Here is a 19,403-nt window from a genome sequence, read left to right on the forward strand (position 1 = left end):
CTAAACTGCTGTGGTATCAACTGTGTTTCCTGCACCCTATTAGTTCCTGGTGATCAGTCTGTTTACCCTGAGGATAGTTGTGGTTTATTTGGAGTCTAGACCGATAGCTGAAGTGTATAGATATCCCAGTCTATCATTCTATATTAAGCATGATTAGCTTGTGAAAGTCACAAATGAGCACATCAACTGGTATCCCTTATTCGTGAATTGGTAAGCATCGATTCTGAAAACATGTGCAACTGGAAGGATTGTATCTTAAGTCATATAATTGCAGACCCCATCCAAACCACTGAACGTTATAAAGAACACCTGCTTGCTGCGTCAGGCACGTGATCAACTCTCCTACAGTCATCTCTGGAATTCCGGCTGTTATGTTACCAAAGCCGTTTTCCCAGGTTCCCATAATACCCCATAAAGCATATTTCCAAAATGACTAACTTATCAAGAATTTATAATACAATGTCCACATTAACAGGGGTGTAGGAGACACTAAATTTCTTGGGGGGGGGGGGGGGAGACAGGGATAGCGTTGGGGACTTTTGATTGACCCTACAGAAGGTGCCCATTGTTTAACAGCAGGCTTCGATAAACGAATAGTCATGAAGTTCTGAAATGCAATAGCAAGAAAGGCAGGCATGTCATCACAGTCTGTTAATATGCTTTATTATAGCCTTAGAACCCGCTGTAGCGGGCTCTACCGGCTATTAAAGGCCCGCTCCCGCGTTAAATGCCCAAGCCTCCGGCTCAGGCATTTAACGCGGGAGCGGGCCTTTAATAGTCGGTAGAGCCCGCTAAGCCGGGTTCTAAGGCTATTAGAACATTCTGCCACTCAGGGCAGAATGTTCTATTAAAAAAATTAATATATAAAGTAAAATTAAAATCCCCTCGGGCTCCGTGAGGCTTTGTTCACAGCTGCTGCTGTGAACAAAGCGAACATTGGAATGTTGGCGCTGCGGGCTTTTACTGGCCAGTAAAAGCCCACAGCACTCCATTGTTTTCAATGGAGCTGCCAACTTCCAATGTTCTAATGTTAATTAGATCATTGGAATGTTGCGAGCTCCATTGGAGACAATGGAGTGCTCAGGGCTTTCACTGCCCATTGAAAGCCCAGAGTGTCAACATTCCAATTTACTCTGTTCACAGCAACAGTTGTGAACAAAGGTCTCACGTAGCCCGAGGGGGTTTCATTCCCTTGGGCTCATGAGAACTTGTTTTATTTATTAGAACATTCTGCCGTCTAGTGGCGGAATGTTCTAATAGCCTTATAGCCCTTCGTTGCTGAGCTATACTGGCAATTAAAGTCCTGCCTTCAGATCGAGCCTATAACGCTAGAGTGGGCCTTTAATGGGCAGTATAGCCCACTACGGCGGGCTCTCAGGCTATATTACATTATGGAAAGCAATTAGAAAATATATGAAAAAACATGATCTTTACTTCTTTATGCAACAAGGGTGAGAGAGAGAAAAAAAAAAGATGAAACAAAATTTACCTAGCGACATTCATAACCTTCAAAATACAACTGGATTCATGAGAAACCATTCTTTCTGCTGCAGGCAGTTATACTAAAATAAATAACTTATGTTTGAAAAGGCAAAATCTTTTCTCGTGCCATTCAGTGTGGAGGACAAATTATTTTTCTATTGTCTGTATGTCAAATGATCCCATCATCGCTTTATACATGTTGCATATGGCATTATCCAGTCTTTTCTGTGACATAATTGTCCTAAACAAAGTTTCCCATCAGTGGAGTCCAATTAAGTGTCTCTCAGCCTCAAAGAAGATAGTGGAATAACTAAGATGACCTGTTGTAGGCCCTCAACCTATGTTTAAAAAGCTCTCTCTCTTGGAAGCATTTTTTCAAAGTATGCCTGCAACTTCTGGCCTTGAAGAGTACTTAAACGTACGTGATAATACAGTTAACTGAGGTGAGGGTAGTAAATGGTCAATTTCTTGTTAGGGAGCAAAGGTGTCTTGTGTGTGTCTCTGTGCCCATTTTTGAGGTTGCAATCCACGCCATCATTCTCTACAATCAATCAATCAATCAATCAATCAATCAAAAAAATTATAGAGCGCGCTACTCACTCATAAGGGTCTCAAGGTGCTGAGGGAAGGGCAGGGGGTGAGGGGAGAAAATAGGGGGGGGGGCTGCCGATTACTGTTTGAAAAGCCATGTCTTGAGGTGTTTTCATAATGACAGGACGTCCCGAGTCTTGCAGAGGGAGTTCCAGGTTTTGGAGGCGGGGTAGGAGAAGGATCTGACTCTGGCGGTGGCGTGTTCGATGCGGGGGACTGTGGTGAGGGCGAGGTCGGGGGAGTGGAGGTGGCGAGTGGGAGTGTGGAAGTTCACTCTTTCGTTGAGGCAGGCTGGTCCAGTGTTGTGGAGGGATTTGTGTGCGTGGATGAGGACTTTGAAGATTACCCTTTTGTCGATAGGAAGCCAGTGAAGCGATCTGAGGTGGTAGGAGATGTGTTCATGGCTTGGGAGGTTCAGGATGAGGAGAGCGGCTGCATTCTGGATCCTCTGGAGTTTCTGCTGAAGCTTGACTGTGGTGCCAGCGTAGAGAGCGTTTCCGTAGTCTAGCCTGCTGCTGAGTGCATGGGTGATGGTCTTTCTGGTTTCTGTGGGTATCCATTTGAAGGTTTTTCGCAGCATGCGGAGGGTGTTGAAACAGGAGGAGGTGATAGAGTTGATTTGCTGGGTCATGGAGAGAGAAGAATCTAGGATGACGCCGAGGTTCCGTGCGTGGGTGGCGGGTGTTGGGGGTGATCCTAGGGCGATGGGCCACCAGGAGTCGTCCCATATTGTTTTGTTGGGGCCAAAGATGATGATTTTGGTTTTGCTGGAGTTTAGTTTGAGGTGGCTTGCTGTCATCCATTTGGCGGTGTCAAGGAGTCCGGCATGGAGGTTGGTCTTGGATGTGGTTGGGTTCCTGGTGAGGGAGATGACGAGCTGGGTGTCGTCTGCGTAGGATATGATGGTGATTCCATGTGGCCGGAGGATGTTGGCAAGCGGGGCCATGTAAATGTTGAAAAGGGTGGGGCTGAGGGAGGACTCTTGGGGAACTCCGCAGATGATCTTGGTTGCTGCGGATTGGAAGGGAGGGAGGTGGACTTTCTGGGTCCTTTTGGCGAGGAAGGAGGCAAGCCAATCCAGGGCCTTGTGTCGGATTCCTGCGTCGTAGAGGCGTGTATGGAGTATTTGGTGGCAGACAGTGCTGAAGGCTGCTGAGAGGTCCAGGAGGATGAACGCAACGGTCTCGCTCTTGTCGACTCTGGTTCTGATGTCGTCAGTACAGGCGATGAGGGCGGTCTCAGTGGTTCTTGCGGAATCCAGACTGGGAGGCGTTGAGTGCATTGTTTTCCTCTAGGAAGTGAGACAGGCGGGCGTTCACTAACTTCTCAGCGACCTTGGCGGGGAAGGGGAGAAGAGAAATTGTGCGGTAGTTTGTGAAGTCATCAGGGTCTGCTTTGGGGTTTTTCAGGAGTGCGGTTACTTCTGCGTGCTTCCAGCAGTCTGGGAAGGTGGTGGCGTCTAAAGAGCTGTTGATTAAGGCGCAAAGCTTGGGAGCGATGGTTGGGCTGGTCTTGTTGAAGATGCGGTGGGAGCAGGGCTCCGAGGGGGAGCCTGAGTGGATGGAATTCATGGTTTTTTCGGTTTCTTCATCGTAGGTAGTGGCCCAGGTGTGTAGTAGGTCGGGGAGGGGGGGTGAGTTGTTGTTGGTCGTGTCGGTGGTGGAGGTGGTGGGTGCTGGTGGTGTGAAGCTGTTGTGTATGTCTAAGATTTTGAGGTGGAAGTGGTTGGAGAGGGAGTCGCAGAGGTTTGGAGTGTGAGTGGGGTCGATGTTGCAGGCTTTGGTGAGCTCTTTGATGATGGTAAAGAGTTCCTTGCTGTTATGTGAGTTATTGTCTATGCGTTCCTTGTAGTAAGCCCTTTTGGTGGTCCGTATGAGTTGGTGATGTTTGCATATGGTGGTTTTGAGGGTGGAGAAGTTGGTGATTGAGGGTTCCTGGTGCCAAGCTTTCTATGTTTTGCGGTATTCATGCTTGGAGGTTTGGAGTTCAGTGGTGAACCAGGGGGCGTTTTTGATGTTGCAGGTGGTGATGTTTCTTCTAAGACGGGCAAGAGAGTCAGCGCAAGTTGTAATCCATTGTGTGAGGTTAAGGGCAGCAATGTTAGGGTCGTTGGTGTTGGGGGGGTTATGTGCGAGTTGGGCATTCAGGTGTTCTGTGGGGATCTTGTCCCACATGCGGTAGGGTGTGGTGTGTTGGTGGTGGTGTGTGGGGGGTTTCGAGAAGGAAAAATGGACGCAGTGGTGGTCGGTCCAGTGGAGTTAGTGGTGTGAATGAAGGTTATGTGGTTGCTGGAGGTGAAAATCGCATTTAGCGTGTGTCCTGCTGAGTGGGTGGGTGATGTGACTAGTTGTTTGAGTCCTAGGTTCGCGAGGTTGTCTAGTAGGGATGTGGAGTTGTGGTTGTGGGGGTTCTCCAGGTGAGGGTTAAAGCCACCAAGGAGGATGTAGTCTGTGGAAGTGAGGGCGTGGAGGCTGATGGTGTCAGCGATGGCGTCACAGAACGGGGGGCGAGGTCCTGGTGGTCTGTAAATGAGGGTTCCTCTGGGGGTGGTGTTGGGGTTTATGTGAATTAGGAAGTGCAGCGTTCTGCGCTGTCAAGGGTGTTGTGCATGTTGGTGGTGATCTTTATGGTGTTTTTATGTATAATGTCGATGCCACCTCCTGGTTTGTTTAGACGATCTCTATGATAGATTTTGTAGCCTTCTGGGATGGCTGTGGCTATGTCGGGCTCAGATGAGGGATTCATCCAAGTTTCCGTGAGGAAGGCAATGTCCGGGGAGTGTGATGTGATCAGGTCCCAGAGTTCGATGGCATGCTGGTGTACGGAGCGGGTGTTTAGGAGTATGCAGTTAAGGTGGTTGCAGGGGCTGCTGTTGTGGTGCGTGATTGTGTTGGTGGGGGGGGTGTTAGTGTTGTTGTGGGGGGTGTTAGTATTGTTGTAGAGCGTGGTAGCGTTGTGGGGCATGTTGGTGTTGGAGTAGGGTGTGTTGGGGCTGGTGAGGATCGTGTGGGTGATTTTGGTGTTGTTGTGGGGGTGTTGGTGTTGTGGTGGTGTTGTAGAGCGTGCTGGCGTTGTTGTGGGGCGTGTTGGGGTTGGCGTGGAGCGTGTGGGTGTTTTTGGTGTTTGTAGGGGTGCTGGAGAACCGGCATGCATAGCATGTGAAGGGTCCATGTGTGCGCTTGGGGTTGGCTTGGGCGCAGGTGGGGTGCAGACCTGGGCTGAGGGAGTGGAGCGTGGTGGTTGAGTAGTGTTGTCTGGGGGAGGGGGGGGTCAGGGTTGAGAAGACCAGGGGGACTGGCGCTGGGTGCGGTCCAGGCACGGACGGGCGCAGACGAGCTTGCTTCTGGCGTGCCAGCGGCCACCATTAAGAGGGGGGGAATGCAGCTGGGAGGCGGTAAGGAGGGCCAATGGGTGTGCGAGGGGGCGGGCCGCAGGGGGCGCAGCGGCAGGGAGTGTGTGACCGGCAAGAGCCGGTAGAAATGGGCGGAGATACTTGCGCAGCAAACAAAACACAGGGGGTGCACGGGGGCAGAGAAAAGCAAAGCAATGCAAAAACAAGCACAATGGGTCAGACTAAGAAATCAGCTTTAAGATTTAAAGGAAAAAACGGAATAAAGAACACTTTAAAAAAACACGAAGGAATACTTATGCAACAACAGGAAATGCCTACCACTAGGCACCAGGGATGAGGCGCAGGCGGGTGCCTGCGGGTGGTGTAGGGCCTCGAACAACTGTCCAGGCAGCAGTCGGTGGGATCAAGGGCACGGGGCAGGCTGGTGGAGCGAGTGGACTCCTGGCCAGAACAATAAGCCCTTTGTCTTTTGAAAGACAAAGCTGTAATAACTCATTGAATTTCAAAGTGTATGTTTAATGTATCATGCTATAAGGGTCACTTTGAAACTTTTTGCCTTCGCCCGTCCTGTTTTCCACACCTGTTTTTGTTGGCCATTAGGACTCTGTGCACTTTACAAATGATAACCAGTGGTAAAGTGCTTGTGCTTTCTTCTTTGCACATGGTAAAACTGGATTACATCCAATTGGCACATTTTCTTTACTTATAACTCCCTACATGTCCCCAGGACTTGTAAATTAAATGCCACTAGTGGGCCTGCGGCACTTACTGTGCCACCCACATAAGTAGCCCTTTTCAACATGTGTAGTTTTAAGCTGACATTTCAACCTGGCAAAATTTTGCCATCCCTAAACTTTCATTTTTAATTAATTACCCCTAAGGTAGACCCTAAATAACACATAGGGTGGGGTGGAATGTATTTAAAATGTTGGCCATGTAAATAAGATTTACATGTCCTGATAGTGAAAAACTCTTAAATTTATTTTTCTACTGCAAGGCTTGCCTCTCCTATCTGATAACATTGAGTTACCTATTATTACTTTTAATAAGTGATAACTTCAATTGGGAACAGGTAGGAAGGTCAAGCTTGGTGTCTAAAGAATTGTAATTTAAACCCATTTTTAATGTTAAAGTTGGATTTTAAGCCTCAATACTTTTAGAAACTTGGCATTTTCTTGCCCTAATCATTTGGTACCTGTATCCTGGGTCAAATGACTGGACGTAGTTGGCTTTTGTGTATTCCCCTCAGAGAGTAAGACAAAGGGGGGTTGGGTGTTAGCAGGATGGGAGGGACATAGCTGTTCCCTGGCCCAATTATATTTTGAAGGGGCTGCCTCAGCACACTCACAAATAACTTGACAGCAGTCTATTGTCAACCCAGATCCCTTGGAGTCTGGCAGGGGAAGGAAGGAAATTCCAGAACCAGATTTGGGAGAAGCCTAGAAGGTTCTCCTACTTCAAAGTCTGGCACCAGCTATAGGTACTGGACCCTCTTCAATACACTCCTGGTACTGTGAAAAACTACAGCAGGACTGCCGTGTACTCCAGGGTACTGCCTTGCCACTTGAGGTCTGCCTTGTTTCTCAGAAAACTGCCCTGTTGCTTCTGGCCTGCCTTGTTCCTGAGAAGACTGTCCTGCTTCTTGAGGCCTGCCTTGCTGCTTGAATTAGAGAAGACCATCTCTTTGAACCCAGGACTACCAGAGTGAATCTAATGGTCAGGTGGCTGACCTTCTTTTATGGGTTAAAGGGACACACTCAAGGGGACTCACTGCACCTGCCAAACTGACCTGCTGCAAATAGCCCGTCCTAGAACTCTGCGTGCATGACTTTGAAGAGGGAACCTTTTCAGCTGAATTACCTTGTCCCTGTATCCATCCCATACTCCATCTTGATCAGTCTGATTGTATGACTTTGTCCCGGTCTACCAACCAGATAGCCATAGTTAGAGCTTTCGGCTTCTTGGTGCTATTTTTTCTTAAACCTTTATAATTGCATATCTCCAATTCTACTGATAGGATTTTGTCATTTATACTCATTTTATTTATTGCATTTTACTTTGTTTTCTACATTGGTATGGGGTTTGCCTTGTGTTGTGTTTTCCCTTTACTCAGTTTGAGTGCTGCATAAATACTTAGTACAGTGACTCCGAGTTAAGTCTGACTGCTTTTGTGCCAGGCTTCCAGAGGCTTAAGCACAGGTTAATTTAGTGACTTCTGTGGTTCACCCTGACCAAGATTGTGGTTGTTGCTTGAGAATGGATTTTACCCCACTCAATCAAAAACCCAATTTCTTACAGTATCCATCATTCAATAGCCAAGTTCTTCCCCAGGCCTCTAGAGGAGGCATGTCAGAGAACTAAACCACTTAGAAACAATGTCATTAAAATATCCTTGACCAGACCACCAGCTGGCAATTCACTAGCATTAGCAGACAGCACCACTCCATTAAATGTCGTCCTGTTTGTATGTTTTAGCAAAAAAACTATAACATTTCTAATCCCAGCTTCTCCCTTTTTAATAAAAGTATTATGTAATAAGGACTGCATTAAAATCTGCATAAGACTCCCAAAAGTGGCATTTGTCCAAAAGGGCAATCTCTGTGAATTTTCCTCAGGACCTACCTCACCATAACTGCAGTGCTGTGGGGGGATGTGGGACTATGAAAATTGATTATTATTCCTAGCCTCGCCACCAAACAATGGTGTGTTTATGTTCAATCATATTTACAAAATATAACTCCGCTGCCATTTGCTTTATCATTGCACAGGAGGGTGAGTGAGGATACAACCACAGACAGCTGAGATGTATTGCATGCTCTCCTGTGACCGCAAGGTGGAAATTGAGGCACTGTATGCACTCAATGCAGCACAAAAGATAAAAACACAACAAAAATAATTTAAACATTTTCTGTCAAATCTGCTGGAAAATTTAGTGCAGATAGATGCCATGAGTGTAGAGTGGTCACAAACTGAAAAGTTGAAGATGCAGATAAACATGACATGAACTATGCCTTATGTAGGAGATGCTTGCAAAATAAGATGCTTAGTGTGTGAGTGTGTATTGGAGATAGATGCTTTACGAATGTGAAAAGCCTGATGTGAAAGAGATACATAAAACCTAGTATGTGAGATGCATTCAAAAAACAGATGCAGAGTGTATGTGTGTGTGCGTAAGTAATATGTTCACAAAAACTAGATGCAGTGTGTATGAGAGATGGGTCATACAAACACATAATGCTTGCCCTATGTCGTGACATGCTTGAAACTATGAGAAATGTGGCACTGGCTTGTGAGATGCTCACAGAAATTCACTAAAGTAAAATATGGCAAACAAGATGAATGTGGATGATGCTTGGTTAATAAGCAAATCTAAGGTCTCCTTTGGAGCCAGTACAGGCTTTAATTCATAGAATCATTTGAAGCTTCATGGTGTCAGAGTGATACGATACCAGTTTTATCTCTCCCTGCGCTGCCGTAAATGTGTCTGCCTTGCGCCAGTGCACACAGCCATGCACTTTAGTGTACAGGAGTGTGTGTTTGATGTCAAGCATATGTTTTTGTAGTGTAAGGGTACTCTTCTGTACAAATACAATACTTTAATCTATTTTAATACTTTGACCACTCTATATATTCTGTAAAGTGCTGTACATATATAAAGTTTCAAACGTTTAGAGAAAATACAGCTTTACTCATTCTTTATGCCTGCCTCGAGGAGGTGTAAATGTTTGGCACAAAGTCCTACCTACTTTTTTTAAGTAAATAAGGCTTTGCACCAAAAAACATGGATTGTATGGAAATTAGAGGTGGGCGCATCACTGAAAGGTCAAGCCAGCCTTGAGCTGGAAGCCTTGCTCTGGCTCAGCTTGAGGTCCTATTGGGACCTCGACCACATAACAAGCTTAGTATTGGCTTCTGCCTGTCCCCCTTCCTTTATCCAGGATGTGGCGTTACAGTCAGAGCTGCTGAATCTGGAACTGGAGAACTAGGTTCAACCTCAACATCCTGTGATTCTGGGCCAATCACCAAAACTCCCCATGCCAGTTAACAATGCATGTGATCTTCTATAAAGTAACTCGTGCTCATATAAAGCACTCCAATACCTTTGGGTTAGGCTTGCACTATATTTCACAAACTGCAGGAAAATGCACTAAGAGGTCAAAATAAAGCTTTAACATAAGGATGAACAAATAAATACCCATTTGTACAAAGTGAAACCAGAAAAGTTGAATCACAGCTTGCCCAGTTAAATTGTGTGATCTTAGGCAAATATTTTATTTCATCAAAACTATTTTTCCTTCATTATCGCCAATGAGAGCACATTCAAATATGTGAGTTCAGACTACCAGTGGTGGAAAACTATCACTTTTAAACAAGTACTTCCCAGTGAAGTGCTAAAATGCTCTGTTATTGTCAAGGTTTCATCTTAAAGAAATAAACAATTTTGAAGACACTTTATCTTATTTAATGAGATGTTTGTTGTATGATTTACATACCAAATATTTTCAGGACTGGACTCATGTACGGGCTCTAAGATGTGAGCCAGGCCCTTAGCTCCGCACTGGCACGGCTCTCCCTGTCAATTTGTTGGCTCGCCCACCTCCATATTATCCGGCTGAGGTTTACTCTCAGAACAATGGATTGCCCACAGATCATGGAGGACCAAATTATGTGACCGCATTGACCAAATTATGCAGCAATAAAAAATAAAAAAAAACATATTGTGCTGCATTATGTGACACTTTTTGTGATTGTATTACTTCATTATATTGCCATTTTTACAATCCTAATACTGTATGGGTAAAGGTTTCACCTCATTAGTACAGGCTTAACGCCCAAAGGCTGCACATATGGTGATCAGAGTTGTGTCCCTACCATGTGGTTTTGCTGTTCTTTTGCATGAATTTGAGGTGAAAAGGATAGGTTGCTCTCAACTGATTCTAATATATAGATGGAAGTGTAGGAGTGCCTTGTGGCCTATTTTTTTGACTATTTTGGTATGAGTTAAAGGGTACCAACCTTCAGCGGTGCAAAACCAGTGTTTCGTGCAGTTAAAAGGTCCATAAGTTTATCCAATCCCTCTCAATGCATCTTCCAGAGAAGGAAAATGCGACATGCACTTTACCATGTAACAGGGCCTATAGCATTCATAATATATTTGTATCGAAACAAAATGGTGGTTGATGCTTAGTGTCCGCACATCCGTATTCAAATGGATGACTAGTAAGTCCAAAACCACTGGGATCCTTGTGGGTGCCAACCTGGTGTTCCACCCAACCACCGCGGGTGTATGGTGCACTGATCAAAAATACATTTGAACTGTGCTGAAGAACTTATTCAAGGAAAAAAAACAGGGCACTCCATAAAGCAGTCTGGCAATATGTTCCAAAATGGAAATAAGAGTCAAAAATTCAATCACAGTTGTGTTTCAAAATAAATGAGGTTTATTCCTTGTAAATATGTACATTCCGTAAACAGCCAACACGTGTTTCGTCCAAAGGACTTTTTCAAGGCTGTGGATAAGAAATCATAGACACAGAAGGTAATAGTCAGAAATAAGATAATATACTTGTAGCAAAAAGAATAGAGATACTCACAGAGGGAGAAGAGTAACAAGCATTTACAATGCAACGGGTCTTGCGTTTGCTCATGTTAGAGCTGATCGCTTTGTAAATTCTTAACCCGACTTTTCACCTATCGGGCAAAAGTGCATTTATGTACATAACCCGAAAAAGTGAAATCAAGTATGTAAAGCGCTCGACTTCTGCCAAGCGAGATCGCGCTCGTAAATTTGAAAAAAAAAAGTCCACGAGCCCGATGGAAAACAGTGAGCCTCGCATGTTTTCTGTACTTGGTCGCTGCGCTCGAGGAGGGCTTGCCACCGGAAAAGGCATGACATATGGGTGCCTTCGACTAATAAAAGCAAGCAGATTTTATTAGGGAAGCCCACGAACCAATAAAAAACACTGACATGAAGTTGACAGGGCTCCGAGCCCTTTTCTAAATACAAAAGAGTCTCGCTGCGATACGCATGCGCGAGCGCATGCAACGCAGGCTCGACCCTAAAAAGGAAGGTTTGGACTCACAAGGAATAGAAAAGCTCTATAGAAACACCAGTATGGTAGTACAATGTAACTGTGTTGTTCATTTATATTTTAAAGGAAACTTGCATAACATCTCCTTTGTAGTAGTTTAGAGTGTGACAAGGTACTACTGCAGCGTATTTGGGAATAGGGAAACCTATGCTAATGGAGCCATTCACCCCTGGTTATCCATCCCCACCAAGTCCTTAAATGACGCCTTGCAAGTGGGATGAGGAGAGGGTGGCACTGCAGGGGGCTCAAGAAGCAATTGAAAAAAAAACAAAGCCTCCTCTACATTTGAAAGGCCTTTGAATGACCTGAGAAATACTGCAGTCCAGCTCACAGATCACATAAGAATCTTTAGTGTTGGGGAGGGGGGGGGCGGGGGTAGACTGCAGCTGCCCCAGCATCAGGGATTACGAGTTTAGATTCAGAAAAAAAAATCAGCAGCCCGGTTTAAATTTCATTCGTTTTTATTTCTCATGCTTTTAATGTACTGCTAAACGAATGGAGTTTAAACAGAGACTGCATCACTGTCTCGAACGTCAAGGTCGTTTGTCCCTGTGTGTCCCCCGTAGCCCCTCACCTCTAAAATCTGGGGAGGATAAATCCCCCGAGTCCCCCACGGTTCCTACGCCCATGCACATTAACATTATTTTACAACATCCCACTTTGCACACAATGCAATACTTCATTCGGCTAAACAACATAACCTCAATAACTCCTTGAAACACACACTACACGTATAAAGATCTCTATGAGAACAAGCTGAAAAAAATCCGATTTAGTAGGTTGAAAATTCCATAATAACTAATTTACCAAAGGACGTATTCCCGCAAAGCCACCATTATCCTCGGCATAGTTACCTAGGAGGCCCTGGCTGAAGGTGCCGGGTGGCAGAGGAGCCGGCCTGGTACCGTTTTAAGTTCGTGAAGGGCAGATGGACAGATTGGTCCGAGGAGGCCTCGTTGTAACCACCTAGAGTCGGCCTGTACCCCTTACCGCCGTCTGAGCTCAGGGGTTGTGCAGTTGTATTGCTGCCCAGTGCGGCGTGCCAAGCACGGAAGACCCCACAAGAGCGTCGGGGTAACAAGTTAGCCAGAAAGTTGGCTACGCGTGCACCTCCCACGCCCTCAGGTGGCTGACGTCACACTACGCGGACATGCTTATTTTCCACTCATTAGATATCGGAAACACCCACCCAATTGATCAGTACGCAAGGGCGGAGCTCCTACTTGATGGGCGGAACAAGAGCCGCACGGAGGTCCCAGTTTGTTGCCTTCACCTGCGCACGCGGGCTAATGCAGGTTCTGATTGGCCCGCATTTTCTCTTGTCCCATAGGCCGCCGCTTGGGGAGGCTCTGCTTTGAAGAAGCAGGCTCTGATTGGTTGTAGTCCTGAGGTGGTAGTGCTGCTTTGGGGCCCATGGAACAGGTCGGCATCTCTGGTGTTTTTTTATTATTTTCTTAAAAGTGCTTCCAGGGATCACTTTTACACTGCTTATGGTAAAAGGTGGGTTTGTGTTAGGGGAACCCAGAGGTGCAAATGCAAACAAAAGGGAGAAAGAAGTTGAGAAGGGAAAAGGTGGATAAGGCATACATGCCAACATTTTGAAATAAGACAAAAAGAGAGAAAAAAAATTAGGGGACATCGTTTTCCCCATAAACTTAGATCGACTCAAAGGCAATTTCAGGTGGGAGACAGGTAAAATTAAGGCATTTTTAGCTTTAAAAATCGTGAGTCCCTGCCTGAATCAGGTCTGTTGGCATGTATGATAAAGGAGGGATGCTTAGGCCCTGCCTTAAAAAGTGTGGTCATGGGGGTTGTAGCGTCTTCCTCAGCCTGGGAGCACGTCAGTGAATTACACCACAAAGTAGCTGCTGTCAAACATTTCTTTATTCCTCAACATACACTAACACACTGTTCACTACATCATACTTTCCATTAACCAGACCTTAACACCTCTCCACAAATTACGTACTTCCTGTTCAGAGTCCTCCCAAAACTACAAGGATTCTAGTGCGCATAACATCAATATGCTACATGTTCCCCTTTGTTAAATAAAAAGGTAGCAGACATCACCAAATCAAATTTCTTCAATTAGTCGGCGAGGCGCTCTCTCTTGTCTGCTGCCTGGGGTGATCCGAAGGCCACCCTGATCAGGCCATGGTGCATAGGCTCTGACGCCTGAGCCGATCCTGCTGGAGGGGGTCGTTTCCTGTACAGTTTCAGAACTCGGCACATGTTGCAGTAGGTGTTTATAATGTGAGTTGTACTAAGTGATGGATTGTCCTGTATGGTGTGCTGTCACCATATGTCCTTTGCATGCACAAACTAACGGATCAGAAGCAAAAGGAGTGTCCATTTTATGCCAGCATTTCCGCTGAGCCAATACCCAGTCTCCTTTGTCGAAAACTGTCTCCTGGGCATGACAATGCTGATCTGCATATGTTTTCAGTTTCCTTTTCTGAGCAGCATCCGTGTCTCAAATCTTGTATTTACTAATCGATCTGCGGTCCATTGAGATCGTTTTTGTTCTGATGGATCTCTTAATTAGCAAGGTGCTGACCTCTCACCAGTTGTGGACTTAAGAGTTGATCGATAGTCCCAGAGGGCTTACACATGGCTTGGTTCAGATCAATATCCTCCATGAACACTCGTTGAATAACCCTCTTGAGGTTGCCCATAAATCCTTCAACTACACTATTGGCTTGAGGCCAGAGAGGTGCACTCTTTTCGTGTTTGATGTTGAGTTGGATTAGAAATTCTTTATACTCTTTGCTGTTAAAGGGGGGGCAATTGTCAAATTTGAGAATTTCGGGAATACCTCACTTTGCAAAGATGTCCTCAAGCCTTTCTATGATTTTGTTGCGGATTGCTGAAGATAGGTCTTCCACCAAAGGAAAATGTGAGTATCCGTCTATGATTAACATGAGATGATGTCCATTCCGAGTGCCCCAAAAAAGTCAACTGCAACTCTCCCAGGCATGGGCAGGAAGATCAGACGTTGTTACTCATCACCTTGGAGGACAAAGAATTGCAAATGTGGCATGCCTTCAGCTACTTCTCGACTAGCTCACCTAGCCAAGGGAACCACACTCGATCTCTTTATGCTCTTTTGGTGGCTACAGCATAATGGTGTCCTTCATGGGCCAGCTCAGCGACCCGCTGTCTTAGGCTTCCAGGAATGACAATTCTCAAGCCGTGTAGTATTATGCATTCTTGGGTGACTGCTAGCTCACCCGGTAAATTTTTGAACTTTTGAAATTCAACATTATCTGCAAGGGGCCAGGTACTTCTCCACCGCGATTGCGTGAAACTCAGTTCTTTGTCTTTGCTCATGTCTTTATCCCTATTGGGGATGTAACAGTGTGACATTAACTTAAGACTGATTTCCACTGGACGGATCCTTCTATTGACCAGAAGTGATGTCTGACAAGCATGCGTTATTCCCATCCAGCACAAAGTAAGAACAAAGAGATCACCTTTATATCAGAGGACATGGTCCTATCCCCTAACATCACTTTGTATAACCATGAGAGTGCAACCTAAATCCACAATTTAGGAAAACGTTAAATTGGGATTTCCTAATGGGAAATCACAAAATATGAACAGGTGGAACTATAATGGCCACAGACAACACTCAGCTGCCAACAACATGTCACATCATCAGCTGCATGACTAACACATTAATTTAGTGGGTAGAAAATTGTTCTGTTAAGTCATCATTTTCCCCACCACCTATGTATTCTTTACATATAGAGTCTGCATCCTGGAAACAAATTTGAAGCCGTGATGATGAACTCGCATAAAAGTACATGCCCAGCCTGTATTGAGGTCGAAACGCGTCATCAATATATGACATGTGAAATGTTAAAAGAGCCCCTTGTGTTGTATTGAATGAAATTAATCAAGTACCTGTAACAAGATTGATTGAAATCTAAGGAGACAGTGCCAAAATATTGAACTTGAATCCTCTTATAGTAAAGGGTAGTGAGATAGATCAATTTATGCTAATCCAGAGATTGGTGTATGGATAGCAGCCTATGCTGAATAAGTGATGGGTCTCTGAATTCTGGTGGACTGCTTAAATCCCATTTGAGTCTGCATGCATTTTTTAACTCAAATAATATTTTGTTTCAGGCATATATGTTTTGATTTAAATAACGTTTTGCTTTGGGTGTACATAAATATTTAATGACTGTTGATATTTTTAATGTGTTTTGACAAGGAGATTGTGTGTAAAAATTACAAATGATGAAAAATGAACAATATATTAAGATACAGTATTGATGTACTGTGTTATGTTTATCTGAAATGATTGATCAGTAGTCAGTGAGGGTTCTTTTGTCCGTATTCTATTTATCCCCATTGGTGGCAATAATGATTTGTTCCACAGATAGAGCCACTGGTGTGCTGGATTTCACAGTAAAGTTCAGATATGCTTCAGATGTCTTGAATGTTGAGCTGTGCTATGCAGCAGCATTCGTGAAAAGTATTCTGCCGGGTTTTGATCCTTCCCCTGTCTGTGCACAATTTCATAGTCATATTCGTGTAGTTTTAAACCCCACCCCTCGATGTGAGGGGGCATTCAGCCTTCAGGTTTCCAAAAATTGTAATCAACGCCTGGTGATCCATGATAACGATGAATCGTTTTCCGTAGACGAATACTTTGAAGTGTTTGCAGGTCCACACCACAGCCATACTCTTTTTCTCTGGCTGAGAGTAAGCACGTTCTGTATTAGACACCAGACTCTCTTTCTCTGGCTGAGAGTAAGCACGTTCTGTATTAGACAAGCTTGGACTGGCACAGGCTGCAATATGTCTTTGAGCATTTGGATGGCCATTGTATTGAGCAAGGACTGCCTCTAGCTCTATCGGGCTCGCATCAACTGTTATTTCAGAATGTAACTTGGGGTCAAAGAGGACCATTTCGGTCACATGAAACTCTTGTCACATTCTGGAAACCACTGGAAGGGCACATTTCGATTTGTCAAGTCTCTAATGGAGGGAGTCACTTCAGCAAAATTGCGAATGTATCTTGATCTTGAGCAGTAACTGGCCATGCTTAGAAAGGATCGCTGCATGGTGACATCTGGGTGAGGACGGGGGCAGTGGATGACAGTGTTTGCACCTTGTCTGGGTCTGCAGTTATTCCCCTGTCAAAGAATATGTGCCTCAAAATCTTGAATTTGGTCTTGTGAAACTCACACTTTTCAGCATTCACAATTAGACCTGAATCAGCGAGTAGCTGCCACACTTGACTCTACCCCTTAATCTACTTTTTAACAGAAATGCAGTTCTCTCCATCCTGCTTCGGGCAGTGGCAGTTCCAGTCCCAGGACACTGAATAGGGACCAAATTAATCCAAGGATGGGATACTTAAGTGTGAATCCCCTAGGAAATCTCCATATCTAGGGGATCACTTGCTGTCCCAAAGCTTTGTCCTAAATAATAATAACAGTATTGGTATAGAAGATGTGTCCTATATTTAACAAGCATTTGCAATGTAACAGGTCTCGCATTTTCTTGAGTTAGAGCTATTGGCATTGTAAATTCAGAACTGGACTTTTCTTGCCACGTAAATTGGTCAACCCTGTCTCACAATTTTGTCTTTTCCTGCCATGATTTGGTGGTCACTGGCAGCTACTGACATCAGAAATCACAAGCCTTTGAGGAGAGACGAGAAGATGATTGCACTACTTAGTGTTGTGTAAATGTCTGAACAGAAGTTGGGAAATAAGCCTGGAAAAGTATTTTCTTTTTATTTTAACAGAATGAAAATTCTTGCAAGAGTTCTTGCCTCACATTTCAACAAAGCTCTCATAAAGTTAACAATAGCAGAGCAGCCTGGAAAGATTTATGGCCCCAATAAAGGAGATAAGAAATGCCCTGTGTGGGATGTCCTGGGTGCTGGCAGGGAGTGGCCCTGGTGAGAGAGACTTAAGTTGCCAGGCTAAGCAAGTTTCACAAAATTGCTTCTAGGTTTAGCTACATTTTACCAGAAAGGGCATATTGTGGCTTTTGTGAGCAGTGAGCTAGATAATAGAGTGTTTCTTTTGTAAAATAGTAAATAAAATAAGCTTATTTTAGGAGCCAGGCGTAAACGAGGACAGCACGTGAAAGGGGAGCACCAAAGAAATAACAAAAATAGTCCATCACAGCAACAGAAAAAGAAACCAAAGTGGAATGATACAGTAGTTGGACACTGATCTGAAACACTAAAAGGAGGGAGAAAAGGCAAAACTGACCACTAGCAAGCAAGAATTTTTAAAGGACACTGCAACCAACAAATGAAATTGCTTTAAGCCATAAGAAGTATACTAAAATTATGCACAAAGTTGAACGCTTACGCTCAGCCTAAAAAGGGGGCTTGTCAGGTGGGCTCAAGAAAATAAATAGTTTATTCCACTACAGAGTTATCCTGCAGTATTGGACTGTCTTGCTCCATGTGACAGGGCACCCTTTAGTCCTATTAAAGAACCAAACCCTTGAATATCTCAGCGGGGAAACATGTTCACTGTATACAAATGTCAAATAGGAGTTCTTGGGGCATTTTTGTGATAGAGACCCTAGTGTTTGTGTCTGATGGGTTGCTGGGATCTGCTAAATTCATCTCTTAAACCACAGCTGCAACCTGAAGTGTCAGCATTCATAAACAACCAATAACTGATTCACCTCACAACCCTTATCCAGTCGCCATCCAGGCTCCCATCTACCAAACCTTATCCAATGGGATGTTAAATCATATCACCATGCGTAACAATTTCCTCCTACGTCCTGATCCTATGAGAAAGCTCATTCTTAAAGGTACATCTTGTCACCTATCCTGTTGCTCCCCGACCTCGGTTGATCATTCAAAATGACCATTGGGTTAACATGTTGTCTAGAAACGCCCTATTAGTCCTAGGCCTACTTTTAACTTAGTTAAAATATGTATCCTAATTGAAATTATCACTGGGGATTTTGACCAACATGCTCTCACAGACAGGTGCACATACACACACACACTTGCTCCGATTTTAAAAGCCTCCAATCTGAGTGGCTTACAAAAGCCTTGACTGCTGTCACAGTGATGGAGTGTGGTCCGAGAAGCTAACGGACACCTCAAAGGCCACCTCCTAATCCTGAGGTGCAATATTGCAGTGGTGGCCCAATACCAGCCACAACAAGTGGATAGTCAAGACAGTGCCACATCAGTGTGTATCACACAAATGAATATTAACACACACCACTCATCTGTGGATTAACAGTATCATCTGGTATTCTGCCCTGGATAGGCTCTCGCACTAACAGGTGTGGGTGATAGTCTCCTGTATAGGTCAAACAAGTGTGGGTGATTGGCATAGTTACCTGTATGTACTTTTTCTCCAACAGCTCCAGAATAAATGTTACAATACTCCTTTGTCTTATTTCTGCTGTATTTTAGTTCATTTATATATGTGCCTATGCCAGTGAGGACCTGAATGGTAATACTCTAGCCCCTTGAGGTATAGTCCGTAATTCTCATATTCACCAAGTTGCCCATGTAAGAATTGAAATATATATTTTTGTTCAAATAATCTTTATTGACATTGCAAAAGGAATAAGCAAACATAAGGACAGTATGGAAAAGCAAATAAATAAGAGACAGAGGCCCATATAGAGACAGAGGCCCATATGTAGGAAATTTCCCGTTTGTGATTCCTAGATAGCAAATCATAAGAAATCGCTGTTTGGGAATCGCAAATTGGAATGTACAAAAACTGTGATTTCCTAATAGCGATACCTATGGAGTTGCAATGGCTATTGGGAAACCTCAATTTAGGAAAAAGCTAAATTATGATTTCTTAATAGGAAATCACAAAATATGCACAAATGGACCTAAAATCGCCACAGACAACACTCAGCGGGCAACA

General features: G+C 44.4%; 1 protein-coding gene across 1 annotated transcript in view; it reads right to left on the reverse strand.

The window, feature by feature from the left end:
• Window positions 1-12,697, reverse strand: part of LOC138258627 (adenosine deaminase domain-containing protein 2-like) — a 239,768-nt gene extending 227,071 nt beyond the window's left edge. The window contains exon 1 of the mRNA XM_069205965.1: window positions 12,372-12,697. The gene's annotated coding sequence lies outside the window, so the exon portion shown is untranslated. The remainder of the gene's footprint in view (window positions 1-12,371) is intronic.
• Window positions 12,698-19,403: the final 6,706 nt, after the last annotated feature.

This window comes from Pleurodeles waltl, chromosome 9 (genome assembly GCF_031143425.1).
Source record: "Pleurodeles waltl isolate 20211129_DDA chromosome 9, aPleWal1.hap1.20221129, whole genome shotgun sequence".
NCBI classification, from domain to species: domain Eukaryota; kingdom Metazoa; phylum Chordata; class Amphibia; order Caudata; family Salamandridae; genus Pleurodeles; species Pleurodeles waltl.